The sequence below is a fragment of the Crocuta crocuta genome, unplaced genomic scaffold, assembly GCF_008692635.1.
Source record: "Crocuta crocuta isolate KB4526 unplaced genomic scaffold, BGI_CrCroc_1.0 scaffold77, whole genome shotgun sequence".
NCBI lineage: Eukaryota > Metazoa > Chordata > Mammalia > Carnivora > Hyaenidae > Crocuta > Crocuta crocuta.
In genome coordinates, this window is record NW_027532172.1 from 236,737 (window position 1) to 245,278 (window position 8,542).

General features: G+C 54.3%; 1 long non-coding RNA gene across 1 annotated transcript; it reads right to left on the reverse strand.

Moving 5' to 3' along the window:
* Positions 1-756: 756 nt before the first annotated feature.
* LOC144242407 (uncharacterized) lies at positions 757-5,356 on the reverse strand. The gene is made up of 3 exons (XR_013338336.1): positions 5,139-5,356; positions 1,790-1,863; positions 757-1,091 (listed from the first exon to the last, which is right to left on the reverse strand). It is a non-coding gene; the product is annotated as an uncharacterized LOC144242407 (long non-coding RNA).
* Positions 5,357-8,542: the final 3,186 nt, after the last annotated feature.

Below are 8,542 nucleotides of genomic sequence, written 5' to 3' on the forward strand. Positions count from 1 at the left end.
GGAGGCCTGGGTGTGTCCCGCCCCAGGACCTTTGCATGTGTTGTTACTTCTGCCCAGAGCACCAATCTCCCCAATCCTCCCACAGTACATTCCTCCCCTCCTTCAAGTTTCAGATCAAATGTCACCTCCTCAGAGAGGGCCCGTGGGGAGGTCCCCTCAGTGACTAACATGGCCACCTCATCCCTCCCCTCGCTGCCCTGTTTACCCAATTCCTCGTCTCTACCAAGACCTATAATCAGAGCATCGGACTCCCTCCCCCCGGAACGTCAGCTCCATGAAGCCGGACTGGGTCTGTCTTGTTTACTGCTGTGTCCCCAGGGGGGCAGGTAGGGGGGACGGGAGGGGGGATCTTAATACAGGGCAGGGGCTCAGTAAACTCAGAGAAACGAGGATGTCAGTTTGGGGAAGCCTGACGTCTGCAGGCAGAGAGGGAGGTAGAAGAACGGGGCTGTCACTTCATGCTACAGACCCAGCAGCGGAGCCAGGGGCGGCGGGGCTGTGCCCACGTCCTCTGTCCCTGCCCCCCCCGGCCAATGCCCCAGTGACCCCACTGACCCCCTTCTTTCTCAATATCCTCCCTTGAACCACTTCCCTTCCAGAACCACCTCATCCTGGGGGGAGGGGTCAAACGCACTTTTGCCTGTGGGTCCCCTCCATCACCGTTCCCCCGCGCAGATGAGGAACAAAGTCAGGGGCCCAGGGAGGGGAAGTGGGGGCCCCGGGTGCTCCAAGAAGCTCTGTCTTCAAGATAAGTAATACGTGATGCAACATTTTTGAAAATCAAAATGAGTGCAGAAACATCCCCCACGGACAGAGTACGGCCATTCTAAATAAAGGCAGGTCCGAGCCCACTGTCCCCAACCTCGCTGTCCCCAACCCAGTCCCAGAGGGAAGCCTGGCTTCGGAGGGACGGCTGTCGGGCCCCAAACGCCATCGCCGACGAGGCTCTGGTTCCAGGCGGAGATCGTCGGAGGCCATGCCCGCGGGAGCGATGACGGGGCCCGGGGCCCGGGGCCCAGCTGAGTGTCACCCGGAGGTGGCCACCACAACAGCACGCACACGGGCGACACGGGGTCAGGGGTGCCAGGAAGCTGCAGGAAAAGGGACCACAGCTCCTTATAATAAATAAAGAGCAAGGAGAAATAAAGAAGGAGAAAGGAGAAGCTATCCATTAACGAGACGTAAGAGATACTTCAACCCAGTGCCACACTGGCTTGGAAAAAGATTCAAACAGGGGCGCCTGGGTGGCCCAGTCGATTGAGCGTCCGTCTTCGGCTCAGGTCATGATCTCGCAGTTCGTGGGTTCGAGCCCCGGGTCGGGCTCTGCTGGCAGCACAGAGCCCGCTTCGGGTCCTCTGTCCCCCACCCCCCGCCCCTCCCTCTCAAAATTAAACAAACATTTAAAAAAATTTTTTAAATGTTTTATTTATTTCTAGGAGAGAGAGAGAGACAGCGTGAGCAGGGGAGGGTCAGAGAGAAAGGGAGTCACAGACTGAAACAGGCTCCAGGCTCCGAGCTGGCAGTCAGCACAGAGCCCGACGCGGGGCTCGAACCCACGAACCGCGAGATCATGACCTAAGCGAAAGTCGGACGCTTAACTGACTAAGCCACCCAGGCGCCCCTAAACAAACATTTGAAACATACATGAATAAGGGAGGACAGGGAGCCCAGGACGTGGCTGGCCTGGCCGGGTCCACACAGTGACAGCGGCAGAGCCGAGGTCCAAGCCCCGTCCCTGTCACCAAGCCACCGCTCCCACCTGGCCTCTCCGCAGGCTAGGCCTTCTTACCTTGTCCCTGGGGTCATTGCGGGGTCCTTGCCCATGCTACACCCTCCAGGTGCTCTCCGAGCCTCAGTTTCCCCCTGTGTAAATGGGACACGTGTTGCCGACGAGCTGGGGACTGTTTGATGCCCAGCACGTGGAGCTCCGCTGTGACCCGATGCCCCAGGGTGTCCGCGCTTCAGGGGGTCGTTCCCCCCCCGTCACCCCTCAGTGGATTTAGCCCAGGCCCTGGCTGTCCAGGAGTGGTCATGGTCATTTATTCATTCACTCATATTTCACAAACATTTCTTTATTTTTTTAATGTGTATATATTTTTGAGAGAGAGAGAGAGAGAGCAGAGGAGGGGCAGAGAGAGAGAGAGAGAGATGCAGAATCCAAAGCAGGCTCCCGGCTCTGAGCTGTCAGCACAGAGCCCGACGCAGGGCTCGAACCCACGAGTGGTGAGATCACGAGGTGAGCCAAAGCCGGACGCCCAACCTCCTGAGCCCCCCAGGCTCCCTCACAGATATTTCTTGAGCACCTGTGGGGCCAGGGCTCTGGGAGAAACGGGCAGATAAAAACACCTGCCGTCGAGGGCAGGGATCAGCTAGAACTTTTCCCAAAGCTTGCTGAGGGAATGGAAAAGGGCGCAACCACGTTGTAGAACAGCCTGGCGGCTCTAAGCCCTTAACCATCCTGGGGTGATGGAAACGCTCTGGAAGTAGATGGACGAGATGCTTGCATAACAATGTGGATGTACTCAGTGCCCCGGACTGTTTGCTGGAAGATCGTTAATTTTCCGTCACTCAAATTTCACCTCCATTAAAAAAAAAAAAAAAAAAGAATTAGGGGTGCCTGGGTGGCTCAGTCGGGCATGATCTCACGGTCCGTGGGTTCGAGCCCCACTTCGGGCTCTGTGCTGCCAGCCAGCTCAGGGCCTGGAGCCTGCTTTGGATTCTGTGTCTCCCTCTCGCTCTGCCCCTCCCCTGCTCATGCTGTCTCTCTCTCTCTCTGTCTCCAAAATAAACATTAAAAATTAAAATTTAAAAAAAAGAATTAAATGCACATGCTCCATTTGACCCAGGCATTCCACGCCGAGGTATTTACTCAAGAGAAGGGAACAGATACGGCTGTAGGAATGCTCACAGTGGCTTTGGTCGTAATCTCGGAGGCGGGGGAGCACACAGAGCCCGCGTCCACCCACGCACGAACACGCATCAGCCGCGAGAAGGGTACGATGCCAAGAGGAAGAAGTCACGGGGCCCCCTCCTGGGTGGTTCCATCCACGGGAAATTGCAGAAAGCATGGACGATGGAGACAGAAAGCAGACCGTGGATGCCTGGGACGAAGCGGCAGGGAGGGCCGGGCTCACAGGGGACCCAGGAAGCAGGCAGCGCTGACCTGCTCACCAATTCCACTGTGGGTGTCCGGTTAGCTCAAGACGCATCTGTCGCACATTCTGTGTAATGCGGTTTATTACGTGCGCAGCATGTGGCGGCACACCTGTGACCTGAGTCTCCCGTGCTCCTGGGACACAGGCAATAAGCAAGGACGGAAGCAGTGACAGGGGCTGCTTTATTCCAGGTGCATAGGGGCAGCTGCCTGCCAGGTAACACCCGACCACAGACCCCGAGGAGGTGGGGAGACGAGCCATGTGCTTCCTGGGGGTAGTGTGTTCTGAGCAGAGGGAACAGCCAGTGCAAAGGCCCTGAGGCAAGGAGCCCTGTATGGCTGGAACAGAGTGGTGGGAGGAGGCAAGGGGAGGGTGGGTTGGCCAGAGGGGTGCCACGAGCTATGACAGAGGCTGGATCAGGGCAACGGCGGAAGGAACAGGATCAGGATAGATTTTGGAGGCTGAGAAGGTTCCAGTGGCCTGAATGAGGGGGCAAGGGAGGGGAGGGGGTTGGGCGACTACCCCTCATGTCTCTGAGGGGTCAGACCCCATCCCCTCTCTCTCACGCTCCTCTCAGCCCCAGGGTGATCCCAGACCCAAGTCCCGGTGAACTGAGGCAGCCTCGACCAAGGTCGCTGATCCCCGATGCTGACAGAAGGCCCTGTGTCCTCGAGGCAGAANCACCCCTGCCCACAGACCCATCCCTGTCTGGGCCCAAACTGCAGGGATTTTGTAAAAAGGAAGTCGTAAAAGAAAATCATTGCAGGCCGCCCAGATTGTGATTTTGGAAGCATTGCCATGACCGTGCAGGGCTCTGGTCTCCCCTTTGCGCTGTGCCTCCCGAACCGACCTCTCACGGTCTTTCAGAGCCGAGGAACTCACGTGGGGACACAGCACTGTTTACCCAGCTCCAGGCCCCCCTCTGGTGACCCAGGGTCCCATCCGGACACCCCAAGTTAGGCATCAGTTTTCACCGGCATTTTCTCTGCCTCCCCCACCACGTTCAAGGGAGTTGATCCATTTTTGCATTTACAGAACGGCTGGGCGACGGCAGAGCTCGAAATGCACTTCGCCCGTTTCCCTGACGTGGACATCGTGTGCAGCCACGGCGCGCTGGTCAAGACGAAGACCCTGTGCTGCTCGTGGTTTTCAACCATCACGAGGACAGCTCCCCTCAGACACGCATGGAGCGTTTGGTGACCTCTGAGCCTCACACTCTCATGAATTCAAGTTTGGGGTCAGGCGGGTTAGGGCTTCAAGCTCCACCTCGGCAGCCATAGGCTGCTGTGTGACCTTGAGCAAGTCACTTCACCTCTCTGAGCCTGTCTGCTCTTCTGTAAAATGCGTACACTTCAGAACGTGCTGACTTTGTAAAAGAAAACCTGGTGATAATATTTGTAATAAAACACTCCTTCTTGGGGTGCCTGGGTCCGGCTAGCTTGGTCAGTTAAGCATCGGACTTCAGCTCAGGTCATGGACTCGCAGTTCGTGAGTTCAAGCCCTGTGTCGGGCTCTGCACTGACAGCTCAGAGCCTGGAGCCTGTTTCAGATTCTGTGCCTCCCTCTCTCTCTGCCCCTCCCCCTTTTGCACTCTGTCTCTCCCTCTCTCAAAAAAAAAAAAAGATTAAAAAATTAAAATAAATAAGTAAATAAAATACTCTGTCTTAACCATTTTTAAGTGTACAGCCCCGTGACATTAAGCACATCCCCGCAGGTGGGCAGCCGTCACCACCGTCCATCTCTGGAACTTGCTCTTCTTGCAAAACTGAACCTCTGTCCCCATTAAGCACGCATTCCCCACCCCCTCTCCCAGCCCCTGGTGCTGCCATCCTACTTCCTGTCTCTGTGGAGCTGATCACTCCAAGGACCACATGTAAGTGCAATCGTACCGTCTTTGTCTTTTTTTTAAAAATTTTTTTTAATGTTTTATTTATTTCTAGGAGAGAGAGAGAGANCGTCTTTGTCCTTATAAGGCTGGCTTACCTCACGCAGCGTGATGTCCTCAAGGTTCATCCATGTTGTACCATCGTGGATCAGAATTTCTTTCCTTTTTGGGGCACCCGGGTGGCTCCGGCGGTTGAGCGTCCGCCTTCAGCTCAGGTCATGGACTCACAGTTCGTGAGTTCGAGCCCCGCGTCGGGCTCTGTGCTGACAGCTCGGAGCCTGGAGCCTGCTTTGGATTCTGTGTCTCCCTCTCTCTCTGCCCCTCCCCTGCCTGCACTGTCTCTCTCGAAATAAATAAACATTAAAAAAAAAAAAAGGATTCCTTTCCTTTCTAAGACGGAAAATGATTCCATTGTATGGATGTCACGCTCTGGTTACCTGCCCACAGACAGGGGGGTTGATTCCGTCCTTTGTTGGACTACTGTGAATAACGGCTCCGTGACCAGGGCGTACCTGTGTCTGTTCAAAACCCTGTTTTCGATTGTTTTAGAGATACACCCAGCAGTGGGGCTGCTGGATCACCTGGGAAGTCTACGGCTAATTTTTTTAGGGGCAGCCATATTGGTTGCCACAGTGGCTGCACCATTTTTACTTTTCCACCAACAGAGTACAAGGGTTCAAGTGTCTCCACATCCTCCCGATACTTGTTATTTTCTGGGTTTTTGGTAGTAGCTATTCTGATGGGTGTGAAGTGGTATCTCGTGGTGGTTTTGATTTGCATTTCCCTGATGTGCCTTTTGGCCATTTTTTATATCTTCTTTGGATTAGAACATGTTGTTAACTCCTGGGGGCCACTCAGAAGCAAAGAGCAAGTGTGGGCAGCCTCCCTCCGGCAACGGTGGACAGAAGCCAAGCCATCTGACCACCTACTGTGTGCCGGGTGTCCCTGAGGCAGAGACCCAGGCTCTCTCGAGATCTGCTCACCGTTCACCACTCTGCCACACTGCTTCACGTCTCCACAACTCTCCATACGCCGTTCCCTCTGCCTGGAACGGCCCTTTCACCAGCTCTGCCAGCAACATAGAAAACTCCTACTCATCCATCAAAACCCAGTTCAAAACTTCTTCCTCTGTGAGATCACTCCTGCTTATTCCCATCCATGTATCCGTTCAGCGACCACACATTTATATAGGGCCCGGGCAGATAGCATCGACCAAGAAAACACAGTCCCTGCCCCCATTCAGCCCACAGCCTTGCTGTGATCTATCTCACGGTCACAGCCCCATTGTCCTGAGTCACCACTTATTATCTGAGTGCTTCAGAAATTGCTCTTCCCTGAGACAGTATTCGTACCCGCGTAGCATATACCACAAGGCACTGAATTCTCACAGCTGTGAAACAGGGACTATTGGTATCCCCATTTTACAGATGAGGAAACTGAGACTCGGAGGTTAGATGGCTTGCCCAAGGTCACACAGCTGGTAAGGGGCAGAACTGGGATTTGAATGGTATCCCCATTTTACAGATGAGGAAACTGAGACTCGGAGGTTAGATGGCTTGCCCAAGGTCACACAGCTGGTAAGGGGCAGAACTGGGATTTGAATGTAGTCAGCCCACCTTTAAAGTCCACGGGGCGCTATTTCCCCTTAAAGGGATTGGCTTTCCCATGTTCCCCATCCTGAGACCCCTACTTTGTCCTTCCTCCACCTCCCCAGATTTGAGCCCAACTCCTTGGCCGGAGAACCCACCTCCCTGTCTCTGGACCATATACCTCTGTTAATGTGGCAGAGCCTCACCGCATCCCAGGGCCCTCCCTCCGCCCCCTGCTGAGTCATATCAACCCAACGGAACCCTGACGTTTTTCTCACAGGTGCTGCCGCTCCGCCGTTATCTCCCCCCACCTGCTCCTGGACACTTCCTTTCCTTGAACCCAAGGGCAGGGCTGAACCTTTTTTTTTTTTTTTTTTAATTGTGGTGAAATTGACATAACATAAAATTTACTGTTTTAAAGTAAACAACAGAGCGGCATTTAGCGTGTTCACAGTGCCATGCCGCCATCACCTCTGTCTAATTCCAGAACACTCTCCTCGCCCCGAAGGAGACCCCAGCCTCGGCAACCGCTGTCTGCCTCCTGGGCGTTTCGTCCAGACGCGATCCTTCAACAGGGGGCCTTCTGTGTCTGGTTTCTTTCCCCCAGCATGATGCTTTCGAGGTTCACCCACGGTGTAGCCTGTGTCGGGGCTCCCTTCCTCTTTATGCCTGAGAAATAATCCCGGGCGTGGACGGACCGCGTTGTGTTTATGGAGTCATCGTTTGACGGGCATTGGGGTCTTTTTCACCGTTCGGCGATTGTGATCAGGGCTGCTGTGAACATGCGTGTGCGAGTTTTATTCGAACACCTGTTTTTGATTTTGGAGCGTATATTCCCGGGAGGATAATTGCTGGGTCATACGGTAATTCTATGTTTACATTTTTGAGGAAATGCCAAGCTTCGGTGACTGGACCGTTTTAGATTTCCCCTCAGCAGGCGCTTGGTATTGTTTAATCATTGCAACTTTCACCTGACTAGGACCCAAGTTCAAATCTTGGCTCAGCCACTGTGACCACATGATCCTTTTCTTTCCCTGTCGGGCATCCTGTTTCTCCTGGTAACAACACCCAGTTCTCCTTCCAAGAATCACCCTCTCGTGCTGGCCGGTGGGTCTGTCAATCCCAGAGCCCCGGACTCCTTGGGATTTGGTGGGGGGATGGGGAGGCAGTAGAATTTGGGGAACCAGAGACAAGCCCTGTGGCTAAGAAAACCCCTGTGGACAAGACAGACCCGAGATCCACTTTTTGGGAGCAGAGGGGAGAGGGCAGCCTCCGTCGCTGCCGTGGACTCCTAAGCCAGCGAGATTTTAAATCTGTTTTTGCCCAGAAATAGTCGAATAGATCTTAGAACAGGAATGAAAAAGAACCTGTGTTTAGAGCCGCGAGCTGAGTGTCCAGGCAGCTGGCAGCGTTTAGCCTGGCGCGGACGATGGAAAGCAAGTGTGCGGTTACGGTCGTGTTCAAAAATACGGCTGCGAGGCGGCAAGCTCGGGGCTGGGCCGTGCGCCCTGTAATTCTCTCTCCAAATAAAAGGCAGAACTATTCCTGGCTCGGCTTGGGGACTTCTGTGGCCGCTGGGGCTCCAAGGAGGCCAGCCTGGAATGTGAGGCATGGCCGGGGCCTCCGCTGCCTGGGAGTTCACATTTGGAGCCTGTCATCGTAAGACTTTTTAATTAAAATGTTATTCCCGCAGGGGCCGTCCGAGGCTGCTGCAGCCCGGGGACCCCTTACTCAGGAGACCCACGGGCTTGCGGCTGAGCGTCGGGAGCGTGTGATGTTTGGCAGCTTGAGTCAATTTTGAGCTATTTGTGGAGGGGATTTAAAAAAAAAACAACAACAACCTAAAACCAAACACTGTTTGATGTTTGCCAAATATAGCGTTTTGCATGGCTATAAGCGAAGCCCTGATTTTG